Below are 19625 nucleotides of genomic sequence, written 5' to 3' on the forward strand. Positions count from 1 at the left end.
AGGGGCTTCCGAGACAGCTGGCGTTTCAGAACCACTGCTACAGGAGGTACCAGTTCTCAACCTTGGTGGCCCAAGGAGAAACTGAAAAAGTTCTGATGCCTGGGGTCCCATGCTCAGAAATTCTCATTTAAATGGGCATGAGATGGTGGCAGCGGCTGCTGCTGCTTTTTCTTCTCCTTCTCCTTCTTCTTCTTCGTCCTTTGTTCTTTAAGATAAAGCTCTCCAGGCAACGTGAATGTCTCATCAGTGCTGGATCCTTGAGCTAGAGGGTGCTGGGCCTCCGAGCATTCCGGTGGCCCAGACATCCCCAGGCAGGCCTGATTCCTCTGCATTCTTGCCCGGGCCTCCCAGTGACTGCCTTCTTATATTTGGTTATTTTTCCCTCCCTCCCCAAACACAACAATTCAAAATATTCTCAGCTCCCAGACCATAAACAAAGCGGGAGAGGCAAGCTCCCTGACTGTTTTGTTCCCACTTATGGCCTGATCCAAGGCTGGCCTGATTGGGCCCTTGGGACTGGTCATCTGAGCTGGAGTGGGGTGGGCCTCGTTCTCAGGCTGCCCCAGCTCCACTCCTGGATTCCCAGGATCCCTCAGCTCTAGATGACCCCAGGTATGCCCCAAAGCCACTTCCCTAGGGAAACAGAGGTCAGCAAGTGACTTGTCCCATGACACAGAGGAATGCCCAGAAGGTCCCTTTGATCTGTGGTTTCTAGCCTTGGGGGCAGATGTGTTGGCTCTGGGACTCGGAGAGATGTGTGCTCAATTCCAGGCTCTGCCCCTTACCAACTGTGACCTTAGGCACAGGATTAGCCCCAATTTGAGCCTCATTTTGTCTGTCTGTAAAATGAGGATGGCACTAGAGCCCCGTCGAGGGTGAATGTGAAGGTCAGAGCCTACACAAGATGAGTGCTCATAACTATCACTGTCATTCTGATGACTTCTGCCAGGATGGCAAAACCAGCAAGAATGAGCAAGAGGAGAGGGGCAGGGGGCACAGGAGGTTGTGCATCTGAGTCTCAGGTGCCTGACCTGGGCCCAGGGGCTCATTCTGGAGTATGGGAAGGGAAGAGACAGGTCCAGGTTACCAAGGGGGATCCTAGACAGGCCCTGGGGGAGGAGAGAAGCTAATACCCTTGTTGTGCAAGTGGCACCAAGGGTGGAGGTGACACTTGTCACATGGGAACTTGAACCTGGTCTCTAGAGGCATTATCATCCCTCGTGCTTTGATGCTATTTGTAGCCTTTAAGCCTGTTATTCTATACTTGTGTATTGAAAGGCTCGGGCCCAGCACTTTCCTTATTTGACAAATGTGTTGTCCCCTGTGGGTCAGTGGTCGAGAAAACCACTGGGATGATACAGGACACCCCTGGCACTGGCAGAGTTCTACTCTGAGAGGACAAATGCTGCAAATACTCTCTCAGTATTGAGAAGTTATATGTCAGGCTAATACGCTGTTAGGCACAAACTACCCTGCCCTCCCGCCTTGGTGTGCTTATTTTCGTGGTGAGCTGGAGGCCACCTTAGAACGTAAAGTTCCCAGGCTCCTTGGAGCTGGATCCAGCAAGTGGTGGCTGGGGAGTGCCAGCCTCCATCTGAGGCCCTGGCCTGTGGCCTGCCCCTCACCCCTCTTCTCCTGCCATTCCAAGCTCTGTCCTCCCACTTGAGCAGCTCTGATCCATGCAGAGGGACAACCCACCTTCCATTCAGGCTCAGCCCCCAAGCACCGCCCCCTTGTCCAGCCTGAAGCCTGGGTACACGCCAGTGTGCCTCTCTGCCCTCAGCTGAATGAATGGGGGAGAGGCCCACGGGCAGGGACTCTGGGGCCTGGTGTACCCAGGGTTCAATTTAGAAGCTGGAGGGCACTGGCTCATGGTGGTCACATCCCTTGGACCCTGTGGAATGTGTATATGACCTTGTGGGAAGGTGTGCAGCCTCAAGAGGGCCCCTGTGGGAGCCCGTAGACATGGGTTCCTCTGTCGGGGGCCGAAGGGTAGTCCTAGTGTCTTCCGCACAGCACCAATGCAGAGCCGAATGCAGGAAAGGGCTGCTCATGGAAAGACACACAATTTGTGTTATTATTATTATTTTATTTGTTTATTTATTTTGAGACAGAGTTTTGCTCTTGTTGCCCAGGCTGGAGTGCAATGGTGTGATCTCGGCTCGCTGCAACCTCTGCCTCCCGGGTTCAAGTGATTTTCCTGCATCAGCCTCCCAAGTAGCTGGGGTCATAGGCATGCACCATCATGCCCAGCTAATTTTGTATTTTTAGTAGAGATGGGGTTTCACCATATTGGCCAGGCTGGTCTCGAACTCCTGACCTCAAGTGATCCACCCGCCTCGGCCTCCCAAAGTGCTGGGATTACAGGCATGAGTCACCTCGTCCAGCCTCGTGTTATTATTGATGGTTGCATGGAAAGCCTCCAAAGCTGGCCCTACATAGGGCAGAGAAAAATAGGAACTCGCAATCCAGCAGGGTGAAGGCATCGGTATTTACTGAATTCCTACTGTGTGCCAGGCACTGAGCCAAGTGCTCACAGATGCTCTCTCATGGACCTCTCCTAATAGCCTGGGAGGAGGGATCCATTTCATGGATGAGGAAATCGAGGCTCAGAGAGGTGAGCCACTGACGGAGGGCCACACAGTGGAGCTGGGATTTGAATCCAAGTGTATCAGACCCTAAGCTATGAGTCCTGCTCCTTCCCATGGGCCAGAGGAGCAATGAAAGCTAAGAGGAGATGACAGAGCAGCAGAGATAGGGCAGGAAGGAGATCGCCACACAGCTAGGATGAGGGTGAAAGGGATGTCTGGTTTTGGACATGAGCCCTACGACCTCTGTCATTTAGTGTGTGACCTTACTGACAAGATGCAGGACTGCTGCCTGCAGGGACCCCGATTTTCCTTACGGATTGCCTAGGGAAGTGAGAAGGAAAAAAAATCTTCATTTGGGTTATAATAACCTTTTGTGTGAGCCAAATTTTGCCTAAGTCCAGCTGCCTTGGAGCACAGTAATAATTCTGTAATCCACTGGCTGTCACTGCTCATGCTTATGACACACAGGCTGAATCTGTTTGTTCAGCCTTCAGGGTTTAATGCCCTGCTGTGTCTATGTGCTCAGCTGATAGCCACCATGCATGACTTGGGACTTCTGAATGGGACCAAGAAGTATCTGACGTGTGATTTCCTGGAAAGCACATAGGAGTTCGGCCCAGCTCCAGACTTGGCAGCTAACTTGCTGTGTGACTGTGGACAAATGACTGAACCTTTCTGGGCATCAATTCCCTCAAACATAGAGGGAAGGTGGGCAGGGATGGATTACCCACCCTTGAAGCCTCAATCATGAGAAGCATCCCAGAATGAGATGTATTCAGGTAATAAGGGAGTTTTTCTCTTTTCTTTTTGTGATTTAAAAAATTGATATGTAATAGTTGTACGTATCACAGTCCATGTGATATTTTGATACCTGTATATGATGTGCTGTGATTAAATCGGGGTAATTGGGATCTCCATTACCTCAAACATTTATCTTTTTCTGACCAGGCATGGTTACTCACACCTGTAATCCCAGCTCTTTGGGAGGCCAAGGCGGGCAGATTACTTGACGTCAGGAGTTTGAGACCAGCCTGGCCAACACAGTCTCTACTAAAAATACAAAAATTAGCCAGGCATGGTGGTGTGAGCCTGTAGTCCCAGCTTCTCTGGAAGCTGAGGCATGAGAATAGCTTGAACCTGGGAGGTGGAGATTGCAGTGAGCTGAGACTGTGCCACTGCACTCCAGCCTGGGTGACAGAGCAAGACTACATCTCAAAAAATAAAAAATAAAAAATAAAAAAAAATTTTTTAAAAATCTCTTTTCTTTGTGTTGGGAACATTACAATTCTTTTCTTCTAGCTACTTTGAAATATACAATAAATTATTGTGAACTATAACTTCCTTATTATATATTTTCTCTTTTCAATTCTCATTTATCCAATTGCTCAATCAAGAAGAAGCTGCCAGGTGCAGTGGCTTACGCCTATAATTCCAAAACTCTGGGAGGCTGAGGGGGGGCAGATCACCTGAAGTCAGGAGTTCAAGACCAGCCTGGCCAACATGGTGAAATGCCATCTCTACTAAAAATACAAAAATTAGCTGGGTGTGGTAGTGGGCACTTTTAATCCTAGCTACTCAGTAGGCTGAGACAGGAGCAGAGGTTACAGTGAGCTGAGATCGTACCACTGCACTCCAGGCTGGGCAACAAAGAGTGAAACTCTGTCTAAAAAAACAAAAACAAAACAAAACAAAAAAGAAGCAGCAGCAGCAGCAGCCTCAGTGAGGTGCTCCAGCATCTTCACCACCTTGGTCACTTGCTCATCTCCTTTTTGAACAAAAGCAGCCCCAGATCAGAGCCGCTGAGCACCTGCAGCCAGCAAGGTTGGCTGGTTTTCATTGTCTGCATTTTTAAGGCATCTTCTATTTATAGAAAGGATTGTGATCTTGCATTTGTAGCAGCAATGAAAGCTTTACTTTTTGGCAAAATGTGTGCAAGTTGTTTAGAAGTGAGTCTGTTTGAAGAAAAACAAATTAAATGAATAATGATTTAGGAGGTGGGTTTGTTTCCTAGGGCTACTGTGATGAAGTGCCACAAACCTGGTGGCTTAAAACAACAGAAATATGTTCTCACACAGTCCAGAGGCTGGAGTCCTAAGTCAAAGTGGTAGATCCCTCTGAGGCTCCTGGTGGAAGCCTTCTTTGCCTCTTCCTAGCATCTGGTGGCCTCTCTCAGTCCTTGGTGCTCCTTGGCTTGCAGCTGTGTCACTCCACTCCTGGCCTCTGTCATCACATAGCCATCTTCCTCTGTGTCCCTGTGTCCAAATTTTCCTCTTCTTATAAGGACTCTAGTATATTGCATTAGGACCCTCCCTAATGACCTCATCTTAACTTGATTACATCTGCAAGGACACTATCTCCAAATAAGGTCACATTCGCAGGTAGCAGGAGTTAGGACTTCAACATCTCTTTTGGAGGAGACACAATGTGGCCCATAACAGATGGGTTGCAGCAAACGGAAAATTTATGCAGGAAGACCTGACAGCTAAAAGTCTGGGGAGTGCCGCCCAGGCCAATCTCTTGGGAGAGGGACTCCAGCCCTGTGCAGGGTGGCTGGGGGTACCTTGGACAATCCTGATGTCTCTCCCTGAGTCATGGTTCCCTGGGGTTTTCAAACTGGGTTCCGTAGAGTCCCAAGGAGATCTGGGGAGATCCAGATCTCCAGACACCCAACATCACCTCCACTTTGCTCCAACCACTATAGGGGCAGTGGCAAAATAGTTTGTTTGACTAAAAGGCACCCAAATAATTTTAAAGATAAAAACACTTTAAAATCATCAGGTTAGGCTAGACATGGTGGCTCACGCATGTAATCCTAGTACTTTGGGAGACTGAGGCAGGTGGATCACCCGAGGTCAGGAGTTCAAGACCAGCTTGGCAAACATGGTGAAACACCGCCTCCACTAAAAATATAAAACTTAGCTGGGTGAAGTGGCGTGTGCCTGTGATCCCAGCTAATCGGGAGGCTGAGGCACGAGAAACACTTAAAGTCGGGAGGCAGAGGTTGCAGTGAGCCAAGATCTAGCCACTCCACTCCAGCCTGGGTGACAAAGCGAGACTCTGTCTCGAAAAAAAAAAAAAAGTAGGTTAGAGGATCTGTGTCTCCTCCCAGCCCCAAACATTCTGATTTTAATGTACCCTCCTGCTCTGGCTAGGAAGAAAGGACCAGGGCTGCTGCTTACTTTTCTCTGGGAAGAAAGTGTCTATTTGCCTATTTACACAGATTTCCCCCTCAGGAAGGTTCCCCGTCTCAGCTGCAGACAGAGCAGGAGAACTCAGCTTGGGCAGTGTCACCTTTTGCTCCCAGGCTCTGGCTACTCTGGGGACCTTTCAGTTCCTCTGACTCGCAGCTGCCTCCCTTCTGACCACAGGGAACTTGCTCACCCTGTTCCCTCTGCTGGGAACATTCTGACATCCTTTACTTGGCAGGTTTCTGTGCATCCTTTGGTCCTGTCCTTGGGGAAGTCTTCCTTGGTACTCCCTATGTGAGTGAGATCCCACCCCATCCTGTTTCATAATCTATAGAACCGTGATTCATCCTGGGGTCCACATCAGACTTATCTTAGGAGCTTCTTAAAGAGATGCCCAGTCTCACCCCCCGAGACAGATTCATGTGGTGTGGTGTGAGGCCCAAGAGTCTGCCTTTAAGGAACTCCCCAGCTCACTCTCATATGCAGCCAAGGTTGAGAATCACTAAGAATTATAATGATCCAGGCCAAGTGCAGTGGCTCACGCCTGTAAACCCAGCTCTTTGAGAGGTCAAGGCGAACAGATCACCTGAGGTCAGGAGTTCAAGACCAGCCTGACTAACATGGTGAAACCCTGTCTCTACTAAAAATACAAAAATTAGCCAGAGGTAGTGGCAGGCACCTATAATCTGTAATCCCAGCTACTCAGGAGGCTGAGGTACCAGAATTGCTTGAACTCAGGAGGTGGAGGTTGCAGTAAGCTGAGATTGCGCTATTACATTCCAGCCTGGGCGACAGATTGAGACTTCATCTCAAAAAAATAAAAATAAAAAAAAAATAATGATCCAAAGAAACATCTATCCACAATTTCCATATTCAAAAATTTTTGAAAAATAAAACAAAAACCCAAATTTGGTGGCAAAACTTGAAATTTTGTGAAACTATTTAGAAACAATTTAGCTCGTATACTGTGGTTCTTTTTCCTTCCTTCCTTCCTTCCTTCCTTCCTTCCTTCCTTCCTTCCTTCCTTCCTTCCTCCCTCCCTCCCTCCCTTCCTTCCTTCCTTCGCTCCTTTCTTTCTTCTTTTTTTTTTTTTTAGAGATGGGGTCTCGCTATGTTGCCCTGGCTGGTTTTGAACTCCTGGGCTCAAGCGATCCTCCTGCCTTGGCCTCCCAAAGGGTTGGAATTACAGGCTTGAGCTACCAAGTCCAGCCCACCTACTGTGAGTAGTCATAGATTTCGCTGTAGAAATATCAATGTGATTGATTATGGGGGGTGACTCCACACCCCACCGGGGTGACGTGTAGCACTTATGGAACATGCTCCGAGTTGTCTTTCTGATAGCCAGACACATATGGACTCAGGAACTTGGAAAGGGAACTGTGGACTCTGGACTATAGTTGATGATGGCTGACATTTCTAGACCGTATCCACGTGCTGGGCTGGAGAGAACTACTTTATGGGCTGTCTTCTTAAATCCTCATTACGTGGGAAGAAGGCATAATTTCCAAACCCATTTCACAGAGGAGGAAATCAAACCTCAGAGAGAGAAGTAACCAGCCCAAGGTCTGACACCTGGAAAGTAGGAAGGACGGCATTCCACCCAGGCAGGCCCCAAAGCCCCTTCATTTCACAGCCTTTGCCCTTAAGTGGAAACGTCATTTGAGGGATGGTGACTGTGGCGTCTGTGTGCGCTGCTAGTCGGGGTGAAGACCAGGTCTGCATGACTGACGGTCGGCTCCTGGGACCCAGCAGGGTGCCTGGTGTGTGCTGGGGGCTCAGAGTTCCCTTGGACCAGGCTGGCAAAGCCGGCGCGCTTGTCCCCTTTCCTGGGAGACCTGCCTTTGGCCGGGTGCCCTGTGCCTTAGCCATCCTTCAAGCCCGAGGGACAGATTTAGTGCCTTTAATCCTCCTCTTCAGTCAAGCCCCTGCTTGTCACCGGCCTGCCTGAGACCCTTGAAGTAGCCCTTCTAGTGAGGCCTGTCTCTCCAGGCTCAAAAGCCTGAGCTCTATCCATAGAAAGGAGCCGAGCAAAGGCAGCTCGGTCTGGGTCTGTGGAGGGGGTGATGGACTGGGAATCCACCCAGCCATTTTGTTCCTACTAGCTGGGTGACCACGTGGCAGATTGGGAAGTGGACGTAATACTTGATGCTCTTGGTGTCAAAAGCAGAACCTTTCCCTTGCCGTGGGGACCAGAGACCATGTCGGGGGAGGCCCACTGTTGACGACAGACTCATAAGGAGCCCCCTCAGGCTGGCAGCAGACCCATCCAACTGAACCAAGCCCAGACAGCCAACCTGCAGAACTGACAGACAAATAAATCTTTATTGTTGAAGCCCCTTAGTTTCTGGATAGCTTATTACACAGATTAAGCTAATGAACACCTTCCATACCAATCCTCTCTGGGCTGGTGAGGAGTAAATAAGATTACGCTTTGGATAGTGCCTGGCACAGAGGATGCCCAATAAATGCTGATATTCTCCTGTTTCTGTGTCAAAATACTTGTTATTGATCCAAAGAAAAGGAAGGAAGCCTCTCCTCATGGTGATTTTTAGCGCTATTACATTTCACCTGGGACTGGTTCCCTTCTCCTTGCCTTGGTTAAGGGAGAGGCTCCTGTTGGTGATTTGGGGTTAGATGTGCTTCAGGAAAGCCTTCCTTGACCAGGGTGTTAGACCTTGGGGAATTCACAAGAACACCCAGGAAAACATGTGTTAAAAGAGACAAGAATTCCAACTTTGAAGGAGTCAGCCTCAGAAGAGGAGCTCATAAAAAAGCCCGAAGAGGAATGGCAGGAGGCTGAAGGAAACCAGAAGACAGGGTGTCATGGAAGCCAAAAGAAGAGTGTGGGAATCAGTGCAAGAGGATTAACAGGTGACATGGATGTGCCTACCTGGAGATCAGCCCTCGCTGGCACTATCAAGATGGGATTCCATGGAGTGGAGGGACTGGAAGTGGCTCAAGGAGGAAGTCACATGTGCATGTGAAGGTCTGAGGCGCATGCATATTATGTTCTCAAATAATCTCTTATGTGTGTATTTCTTCAGCTTCCATCCAGGAGTGCCTTCTGTGCTAGGGACTGGGGGTGGCAGAAGTAAACAGGACAGTCTGCACATTTCTCTAAGAGACGTGAGGCCCATCAGGAAACACGAAGACGAAGGACGAATGAATAAATGACAGATGATAAGTGAAGTCTCACTGGGGACCCCACCAAGGGACTCCAGCACAGAGAGTAGGGCAGCCCCAGTGGCATGTCCGAGCTGTGTGATCTTGGGCAAACAACTTCACTGCGTGGGCCTCTGTGTCCTCACCTGGACTGTGGAGCTGGGACAGCATCCAGCACTTTGGGCTCTTTGGTAAGGAGGAGCGATGAGACCCCACAGAGGGACAATACTGTGGGTGTGAGCCGTTCCCCTTGGCCAGCAAAGCCTCCAGGGAGCTCTGCACTTCACCTTTATTTTTATTTTTATAAAACATGTCTGAGTAGGCGTGGTGGCTCACACCTTGTAATCTCAGCACTTTGGAAGGCTGAGGCGGGCAGATCATGAGGTCAGGAGTTCGAGACCAGCCTGACCAACATGGTGAAACCCCATCTCCACTAAAATACAAAAATTAGCCAGGCTTGTTGGCAGGCGCGTGTAATCTCAGCTACTCAGGAGGCTGACACAGGAGAATCGCTTGAACCCGGGAGGCAGAGGTTGCAGTGAGCCGAGATTGCATCACCGCACTCCAGCCTGTGTGACAGAGCAAGACTTCGTCTCAAACAAACAAACAAAAAACATGTCTGACCGGGTGGATGCCTGGTTTTTTGTTTCTTTTTAGAAGGAAAAAGGAAGTGAGGAAAGTCTTATATGGGTGAGGGGGGAGGCGGGAGGAAGGAGAGGACGGGGGTAATGGTAGCAGCAATGTTGTCTTTGTTTGCCATCAGTTCATTTAATCCTCACAATAGCCTAATGAGACAAGTGCTATTATTAGCCCCACTTTGCCAACAAGGAAATAATCTACCTGGGAGTGGGTCAGAGGCAGGACTGGAATTCTGGCTGGCTGACTCCAGAGGAGGCACAGAGTTGGTGCCTCTCTATGCAGACGGCGCCAAGGATTAGGAGCTCACAGCCCTGGGTTGGGGCCCAGAACTGATGCAGACTTGCTGTGGGGCCCCTTCTTCAGGTCCCAGTTATTCCTTCTGTGCAACAAAGAGTTGAGCCCTACCTTCTCGAATTGTCTAGGGGCCACCCAGCTAATTATTTTGTATTTTTAATAGAGCCAAGGTTTCATCATGTTGGCCAGGCTGGTCTCGAACTCCTAACCTCAGGTGATCCTCCCACCTCGGCCTCCCACAATGCTGGGATTACAGGCATGAGCCACCATGCCTGGCCGCTTCGTATTCCTTCTTAGGGCTTCAAGGCACCAGGTGGTCAGTCCCAACTCAGTCTCTCCCCCAAGGCCCCTGCCACCCTTGGAGACTGTCTTAATAGGAGCCCAAGATCCTAGTCCTGACTTGGGTCCCACCTCCCTGCCAGCAAAACTGGCCTGTCCTGTGTTCCAGGCTGAGGGCCACTGCTGGGCCAGGGCTCACTGCCATGGTCATTTCTAGTTAGGGGTCAGGAAGGGCGTGGTCATGGGAGTGTGGCTCCTGGGAGTCCCATTAGGCCATATCCCGGGTGCTTGGGCTTCCTCTGTGAAATGACATCCTGGCCAGGACCCCAGCTCACAGGGCTCAGCACTTGTTCCTTGGGGCTCTCCCCTTCCTCCAGCCCTTTTGGGGATGATCACTGCAAAGGTTGATGGGTGGGCTCTCAGGCCTGGGGCTAGTGGCTAGGAACAGCTTGATGCTTTGAGCAGGCACCAGCCAGCCTCCCAGTGGCTCTCTGGAATCTTGTGGGAAAAGCACCTGTGTGAGCATAGAATGTGCCATGGAAGATTCCAGCTGTGGTTGGGAGAGCTTAGGGCCTGTACAACTCAGTCATTGCCTTGGGTCAGGGGTGGAGCTGACTTCTGAGCCGGGCCAGGCTGACCCCTGTCTCAGGAAAGCTACGGCTTAGTGGGCATGGGGGCCTTGCCCAAGACCACACACAGGTGAGAGGAGGGGAGGGGAGGAGGGGTTCATCAGCATGGTCCTTTCCAGGTGCAGCAGCAGCGCTGACATTGCCCCCCCCAGAGCTTGGAACCAGGGAGAAGGCTGTTCCCTCTTCCCACAGTGCTGTTCCCACAGGCCCCATGTGCAATCTCTGCCTCATGCTGGCAGCTCCCAGGGCTGTCTCCCACCCTCCCCGCCCAGTCCTCCCCCACCCCCTCTCTACCTCCCAGGGTCTTTCCTGAAGATCTCCATGGCTGTTTCTTCAGGCTCTGTGGGGACTTTCTGCATCCCCTCCCCAGGGCAACGTACACACCAAAGCTGTGCTTGCCGGTGTTGATGCGTGTCACCCTCAGGACAACTCCATAAGTGCGGGCTCTATCCACCCTCTGTAAAATGTGGTCTCCATGCCCCCTGCCATGGGGCCATTGGACCTCCCATGGTCCACCTGGGTCCGTGCGGGGAAAGAGCCTGGAGCAGACCTCATGCCCGGCCACGGCCCAACACGTGTGGACACTGCCACTGTGACTGCTAAGGTCCCAGTTGCACAGACAGGGAACGGGCTCCAGGGGCAGAGGACATAGCTCGTCAGAACAGAGCAGGCGGGGCGCAGCAGGGGTGTTCTGGCTCCCAAGTCCACCAGGACCATGCTGTTAACCTTTCCACGATTTGGCTTTCACCTACCTGCTGCATTCAGTGGATGTTGGCCCAGTGGCGTGGGAATCCAAGACTGAGATATTGCACGCTCGATTTAGGGTAGACAGAACTTTCCATCTGTGCTATGAAGTGCTGAAGTGGATTGCCAAAAGGGACTTCCTTCCTGGGTGGCTTTCTCCCAAAAGAAGTGGCCCCACAAGCCTCAGCCTCCAGAGCTGTCTCTGAGTCTCCCCTCTGTGTCCACAGCCCTGCACCAGCCTCCTCCATGGTCTCCTGGTCTCCATCTCACTCCTCTGGTACTCTTAGCTTCTCTAAGATGCTTCTGCCCTTACCCCTAGAATCTTCAGCAGCTCCTCATCGCCTGGGGAACAGAGAACAGTCTCTCTTCCAGCACTCTGGTGGCCTTCAGATCTGGCCCTGCCCTCCTTTCCAGTTCTCCTCCTCCTTCTTCTTGCCCACATGTGCCTAGTGCTCTGCCCTTCTTGTCCTGCTCCCTCTGTGCCCCACCTGACACTTTCTCCAACCGTCACCCAAATCCCCTCCATGCTGCAAGCACCGAGCACCACCCCTCTCCGTGAAGCCTTGCTGTATCTCCCCGCCCAGCGGAACCTCTCACACACCATGTTCTGCCCATCCTGCCCTCGAAGCCTTTCCAATTACGGAGGTTTGAGACTTGGACAAGCCAGGAATGGGAAGTCATTCCACCCCTCTGATTTTCTATTGCCCCGTCTGGAGAATGGGATTGAGGCCACCAGCTGTTCCCCAGACCTGCTGGAAGGCCCAGATACCAAAGAGCCTCACCATCTCCAAGTTCCAGAAATGCACTATGGCCACCCCTGGCCTTGTCTTCCCAGTGGCCACCCCCTTTCCTCCTGGCCAAGATAACTCTTATTTAGGGGGAGGGGGCAATAGGCACCACCACAGGGGACCTATCTGTACCAGTATCAGCCATCCCATTTTCTGTGGCCAACAACAGGCTTGTGGTGGGCGTGTGACTAGGTTCTGGCCAATGAGACGTAAGAGAAAGTCTACGTGGGGCCTTTTGGGAAAGATTTCCCATCTGGAGAAAAGAGGGATTCCTCTTTGTGCAGGGAGAGGCATCCATTTCCCCACTTCTCCCAGCTCCAGGGTTGACCGGTGAGAAAGTTATGTGCATGTGTGCCTGCATGCATGACTGTGTGTATATGTGTGTGCCTGTGTGTGTATATGTGTCTGTGTGTGTGGAGGGGTGCGGGGGCAGGGAGAGCAAGGGGGAGATTGAAGGGGCTGAGATCAAAGGAGGTAGGGGCTGGATGACAGCCTCTCAGGCCATACCCGGGACCTTAGATTTTATTCATTGTACCCTCAACCCCTTTTTATAAAAATGTCCTAAAATATAGAAAAATTTAAAGACTATAGAATAAGCACTCATATATACCCAACCTAGATTCCACCACTGTTCATATTTTGGTGCATTGCCCCTTTTTTGCCTAGCCATTAGAAGGTAACTTGCAGACTTCGTGCCTCCTACTTCTACATATTATTCATGTGTCTTTTAAAGGCAAGGCAAGGTTGTTCCTCTATCTAAGCACAATACAGTTATTACCAGAGAAAATCAAATTCAAATACCTCTGTAATACTCAACCCATATTCAAATCACAAAATGTTTCAGATACTTGGGTTAGCTGGTGGACTTCCTTCCTTCCTTCCTTCCTTCCTTCCTTTCCTTCCTTCCTTCCTTCCTTCCTTCCTTCCTTCCTTCCTTCCTTCCTTCCTTCCTTCCTTCCTTCCTTCCTTCCTTCCTTCTTCACTCCCTTCATTTCTTTCCTAGGATCTAGTGAAAATTTACATGTTGCACTTGATTGCTATGTCACTTTAAATTCTTTTAAACTCAGTCTCCCATTCATTATCCTTGACATTGACTTTTTATTATTTTATTTTATTTTGAGACAGGGTCTCACTCTGTCGCCCAGGCTGGAGTGCAGTGCTACGATCACAGCTCACTGCAGAATCACACTCCTAGACTCAAGCAATCCTCCTGCCCTAGCCTCCTAGGAAGCTGGGGCTACAGGTGTGCACCATCATGCTTGGGTAATTTTTTTTTTCTTTTTTTTTTGAGACAGAGTCTCACTGTGTTGCCCAGGATGGAGTGCAGTGGCACAGTGTCAGCTCACTGCAACCTCCACCTCTGGGGTTCAAGAGATTCTCCTGTCTCAGTCTCCTAAGTAGCTAGCATTACAGGCGCTTGCCACCATGCCTGGCTAATTTTTGTATTTTTAGTAGAGACGGGGTTTCACCATGTTGGCCAGGCTGCATGGGGCCTTTGGGAAACATAGCAAGACCCTTGTCTCAAAAAAATAAGAAAGATCTGGGCTCAAGCAATCCTCCTGCCTCAGCCGCCAATGAACCACTGCACCTAGCCCTAACATAGACTTAAAAAGCTTATGTATTTGATAATTTTTTTAAAATATTGAGATATGCCAGACATATAGGGAACAAATCTTAAATGTGCAACTTGGGAATTTGTACATGTGTCATCACCCAGATCAAGATACAGAACATTTCCAGCTTCCCAGAAGGTCCTTCTGGCTCCTGCCAGGCAATCCCTACCCCCGCCCGAGGCACCCACAGATCCTCATTTCTATCAGCACAGATTGGTTTAGGCTGTCCTAGAACTTCATGGAAATGGAACATGCAGTGTGTACGCTGTGTCCAAGGCCTCTTTTGCTCAGCACAAAATGAGCACTTCTCCACGTTATGGAGTGTGTCCTGCAGCTTTTTGAGCTGAACCGTAGGCACTCTGTAGATGAAGCGTGGTTTACCCATTCTCCCACTGAGGGCCATTTGGGGTGTGTTTGGCAACTGTGACTCTAATGAAGAGTCCAGGACAGTTGTGGTATCTGATGGTTTCCTTACAGTGACATTTAATGGGTTCCGCCTCCCTGACTTTATATATAAAGAGAAATGCCTTGAATAAGTTGAGCCCAAGTGGGGCCGTGTCTTCCTTATATCTCCTGCCACCAAGGGGCCCAAAATGTCAGGTGGTCCCAGTGATTTCAGATCGGTTGCGTGGTGGCCCCCAGATCTCTCCACTCTAAAGGTAAGCTTTCATTTTTATGTCAGGGTCAGTGGAGGGTTTCAAGCAGCTGAGACATAATCTGATTTATCATTTGTAGAGACCCTGCTGAGCTCCGTTTGCAGAATGGATTATAAGGCTCGGGGCAAGGACAGGCGCAGGAAGACCTGTGAGGAGCCTACTGCACCAGTCCCAGCAGGCGATGATGGTGCCACAGTGAAGTGGCTGGGTTCTGAGTAGTGTGGTGCTACCCCTAGCACCCGCATACAGAAGGCGCTCAATCAATGTTAGTTGGCCTGAGCTGAGCTTCCAGAGGATGGAGATCATGGCCAGTTCGCCTTTGTGTGCCTAGCCTGGGGCCTGGCAGAGAAGATGTGCTGGTCCTACTTGGGTGTGCTTGCACTCGGGGAAACCTTGGCTTATCAGGTTTGACGCTGAGATGCAGAAACAGAACAACTGGTTACCAGGCAGGGCCTTGCAGCAGCTTCTGATTAGGTACATGCTCAACCCCTCCTTTCTGAACACTATGAATCACCAGGGAGGCCCTGTGTCTCTCCTCTGCCTTCAGGGAGCACTATGCATGTCACCCCAGAGTGACAAACAATGTCTGCCTCTTGGGAACACAAAGTTCCCAGCTTGGCGCTGGAACAGAGCACTCTCTCCCCTGCCTAGGGCTCAGGCTTACACCTCCCCACCTTTGTCTGGGAGGTGAGGATCAGGCCTCTGCAGCCCTGTGTGTGATCTTTACTTGGCCGGCCATCCTCTAGCAACCTGGGGCAGCCTTTGCCTGAAATCCTGCTGGCCCTAAGGGACATGGTTGGAGCTCAGGTTGTTCTTATCAGTTACCTATCACTGTGTAACAAATTGCCCCAAACAGAGAGACTCAAAACCATAACTCTTTGTTATATTCTGTGGCCAGGAATTTGGGAGTGGCTTGGCTGGGTGTTTCTGCTTGGGGGTATGAGGAGGTCTCTCATGGGTCACTGTCAAGTGTCGGCGGGAGCTGCTGCCATTGGGAAGCTTGCTTGGGGCTGGAGGCTCTGCTCTCCAGGCAGCTCACTCACAAAACTGGGAGTGGGTGCTGGCTATTCGTGGGAGGACTCAGTTCCTCTGCACAGGGTGCCGGACCCGTGGCTTCCCCTAAAGGAAGTGGTTCCAGAGAGTGGGGCAGAAGCTGCAATGCCTATATGACTTAACCTCGGAAGTCACATACCATCATTTCTGCAATATCCTATGGGTCACACAGGTCAGTCCCCTTCAGTGTGGGAGGGGCCTACAGAGGGTGTGGCTGTCAGGAGGTGAGAATACCCAGGACCCAGCTTGCAGGCGCACGGGCATCAGATGGCGAAGAACAGGAAAGAGCCTCACCAGCCCTCTAGCCTCTTTGCCCATTCTGCAGGCATCCTGTGTGCCAGGCACCATGCTAGGCCTTGGGCATCCAGTGGTGAAGCGAGCAGGCCTGGCCTCGTGGAGTTTCCAGTTAAGCCCAGAACTCTCTCCATGCAGAGGATTCATTCAGTGAACAGAGCCCTGTGCACCGCGCAAGGATGAACGCAGCCACCAAAGCCCTAAGAAGCCCCTTTAGCGAGAGTACTGCACACAGCCGAGTCTCAAATTCACAGCCAGAGGTGCCAGGAAAGCTGGGCTGAAGGGCAGCAGGACCTCAGAGAACAGAGAAAGCTGGATCAGAGGGAGTCAAACACACATTCCTTCCCTGAGGGAATCAAGGAAGGCCCAGGAGGAGGTAGCATTTGAGCTGGTTTTGACGTCCAGGAGAATTTAGGCAAGTAGGGGACAGTGTCACATGGAGGATTAGGGCCTCTGACCTCATGGGGTTAAAGTTATGATGCTGAGTCTAGGAGATGGCCTAGAGATGACCTTGAGATAAATACCAATAGTAAAGGTAGCTTCATCCAGCCAAGCAATTTCCACACATCATCTTACTGCTGCGGGCCCATCATACACCCATTTAGCAGATGAGGAAACAAGGCTCACAGCTCAAAGCACTGGTCAAGGTCACAGAGCCAGGCCAAGCTAGGGCCAGGCCTATTCTCAGGCCTTGTAAGTGGGGACCCGGAGACCAGCTGCAGGTGTGGCAGCTCTCAGCCCAGCTCCCAGAAAGTGCCAGGCTTCTGGTGCTGAATGGGCCTCTCCTCTCCCCAGGCAGCAGGCACCCCAGACCAGAGTTTCACAACAGCGGAGGGAGGTGGGTGGACTCATGTGTGGGTCAGCTTCCGTGTTCATGGTCAGCCATGTGACTGATTAGTGGGGCCTGTGAGTTGCACGGGAAGGGATTTGCAGGGATTGCTATGGAGTGAAGTGTGTTTAGGCCTGACCTCTTTCCACGGGGGGAGCTACAGAGGCCTGGCCTACTAGTGGGCTAATGAGCTCTGGGACCCCAAGTCTCAGGCTCGCCACACAGACCCCCACCCTCAGTCTGCCTCAAAAGTTAGTGATGACCTCAGTTGTTTCCACTGCTGGAGGAGTGTCTCAGTGCACCAGGCATTGCACGGAGGGCTTTATGTGCATGCATGGCTGCCTTGAATCCTCTCAACACTCCGTGCAGGGGTTGTTTCCCCACTTCACAGATGAGGAAACTGAAGCTTGGCAAGGTTAAGCAGTTGCCTGAAGGCACGTGCAACCCCGAAGCAAGCCCTGTCAAAATACACCTCCAAAACAGTACTTATCTCCATTATCTCTTGCCTGGACAGCTAGAGAAATGAGGACTACTGATGCTGAGCAGGTCAAATTTTAACAAATCTGTATCTTGGATCAGTTGAATGTAGACCTACCAGGCCAGGAGTGGTGGCTCATGCCTGTAATCCTAGCACTTTGGGAGGCCAAGGTGGGTGGATCACCTGAGGTCAAGGGTTCGAGACTGGCCTGGCCAACATGGTGAAACCCTATCTCTACTAAAAATACAAAAATTAGCCAGGTGTGGTGGCAGGTGCCTGTAATCCCAGCTACTTGGGAGGCTGAGGCATGGGAATCTCTTGAACCCAGGAGATGGAGGATGCAGGGAGCTGAGATTGTGCCACTGCACTCCAGCCTAGGTGACAGAGTGAGACTCTGTCTCAAAACAAAAACAAAAGCATACACCTACCTATGCCTCCATGTCTTCACCAAAGCTAACCACTGTCTTAAACTTGATGCTTCTTGTTCAAAGTATGTTTTTATTCTTTTACTATTAATACATATAAATGTATTGACAAGTAATAGATACCAAATGTGTGTTTTTAAAATCTTCGTGTAAAGTGGATCACACTGAATGCCTTCTGGAACTTGCCTTTCTCCTTCCATCGTGTTTCTGAGGCTCACGATGCCAGCACATGTAGCTGCCGTTCATGCATTTTCACTGCTGTATAGTACTTCATGCAAGGTTGCAACCCCTTTTGTTGCTCCTGTGTTTGACTTCCTCTGATCCAGTGGCATGATTTGGGGTCCTGTGTTACAGGTGGGAAAACCGGGGCTCAGAGAAGTTAAGAAGGCTCTGTGGGGTCAGCCAGCTTCTCAAGGGCATAAAAAACTCTGTTGAGCTCCAAAGGATGTGGTTCCCAGGCTCCTTCATATTCAATGATGTGATCAAAAATGGGAACAGATATTCAGTTGGCCTAGCCCTGGGGCCACCTCAGTCCTCAGAGGGTGGCCAGGAAGGGGGGCTTGACCTGGCATCCACTGGGCAGGTGGCCCAGTGGTCAGAAACCAGTCTCAGCCCCAAATCCATCCATGGCCTCATTTCACCCTAGAGGTAGCTTGGGGACACAGCATGCAGGCCACAGGGTGGACACTGGCTCTGTAAGACACCTCCTGTCAGGATGCCGAATAGGAGAGTCCTGAGCTGGATGCTGCTCTAAGACTCTAAGCCTCAGTTTCCTGACTGGTACCATGGGGATCAGCACCATACCTGCCCAGAGGAAGGCTGGAACACTGTTCAGGGCATCGAGGTGCCTCTGTCCCAGCTTTGTCTGTTTTTATTCACTTGCTCATTCAACAAGCATGCACTGGACATCTGTTAGGGGCAAGTGCTACCCAGGGCTCTGGGTGGCTGAGAGTGACTGATGATTAGGAGCTAGAATGGGGCAGCAGATGAGCTCTCATCACAGAGAGGGTACTGGCTGTGTGACCCTAGGCCCCTCTGCTCGCTCCATACCTCTGTTTCCTCCCTTGTGGGATGTGCTTTGGGAGGTGCCTAGACCCTCACCTGGCTATAGGAAGTGGGGCTGTGTCTTTCCTCCTGGGTCTCCAGGCAGAGAGAAGGCTACAAAGCCACTGGTGAGCATCTTGGAGCCTGAAGCCACCGGCTGCCAGCCCTGTCCCCAGGGTGGGCGGGCCCTGGTAGGTGGCCGTGGACATAGTTGGGCAGTCAGCTCATGCCCCAGACATGCAGGCATGTCACTGCAAGGACAGCCGGAGGAAAACCCCTCCTCCTGCTGTCTCTGCCACCCTCCTCTCTCCTCCTCCCTCCCACTCCCCGGGGAGAGGCAGCTGCTTCTCCCAGAATTTCCACAGCCTTCCCCGGCTGCCCACCCTGCAAAGACCATCAACCCTTGGCGGCTGCACAGGCCCTACCCGTCCTGGCAGGGGCAGCTGCTGCCAGGGGAGCCTGCCCACCCTCACGTCGCTCAGGCACCAGCTTGACACAAACACAGACTGGGCAGGAAGAGCCAATTCAGGTCACCCTCAGAAACAGCTCAGGGCTCAGGCAGCCCAGGCCCTGCTGGGAAGCCTCATCGGGGTGTCGCTGAGTGTCAAGGCCCCCACTCCACCCCTGTGGTTTATCTGTTTCAGAAAGACCCTGTACGATCAGGGACAAACGTGAGGTGATTTGGGCTGAACAGAGGCCCTACCCCAGCTGGAGAGATGGCAGGTCTATTCAAGAGCCTGGGAATCGGGTCAGGCAGCTTGGGTGTTGACATCGGTGCTGCCACCACTTGGGCTGTGTGACTTGGGCAGGTTGCCTGCTCTGTCTGAGCCCATGGCTTTCTCTTCTGTCCAGAGGGGACCGCTTGCATAGGGGTGTGGGATTCCATGGGACATGGAGGGGGCAGCACCCTGCAGAGGGG

The sequence above is a fragment of the Chlorocebus sabaeus genome, chromosome 22 (assembly GCF_047675955.1).
Source record: "Chlorocebus sabaeus isolate Y175 chromosome 22, mChlSab1.0.hap1, whole genome shotgun sequence".
Lineage (NCBI taxonomy): Eukaryota > Metazoa > Chordata > Mammalia > Primates > Cercopithecidae > Chlorocebus > Chlorocebus sabaeus.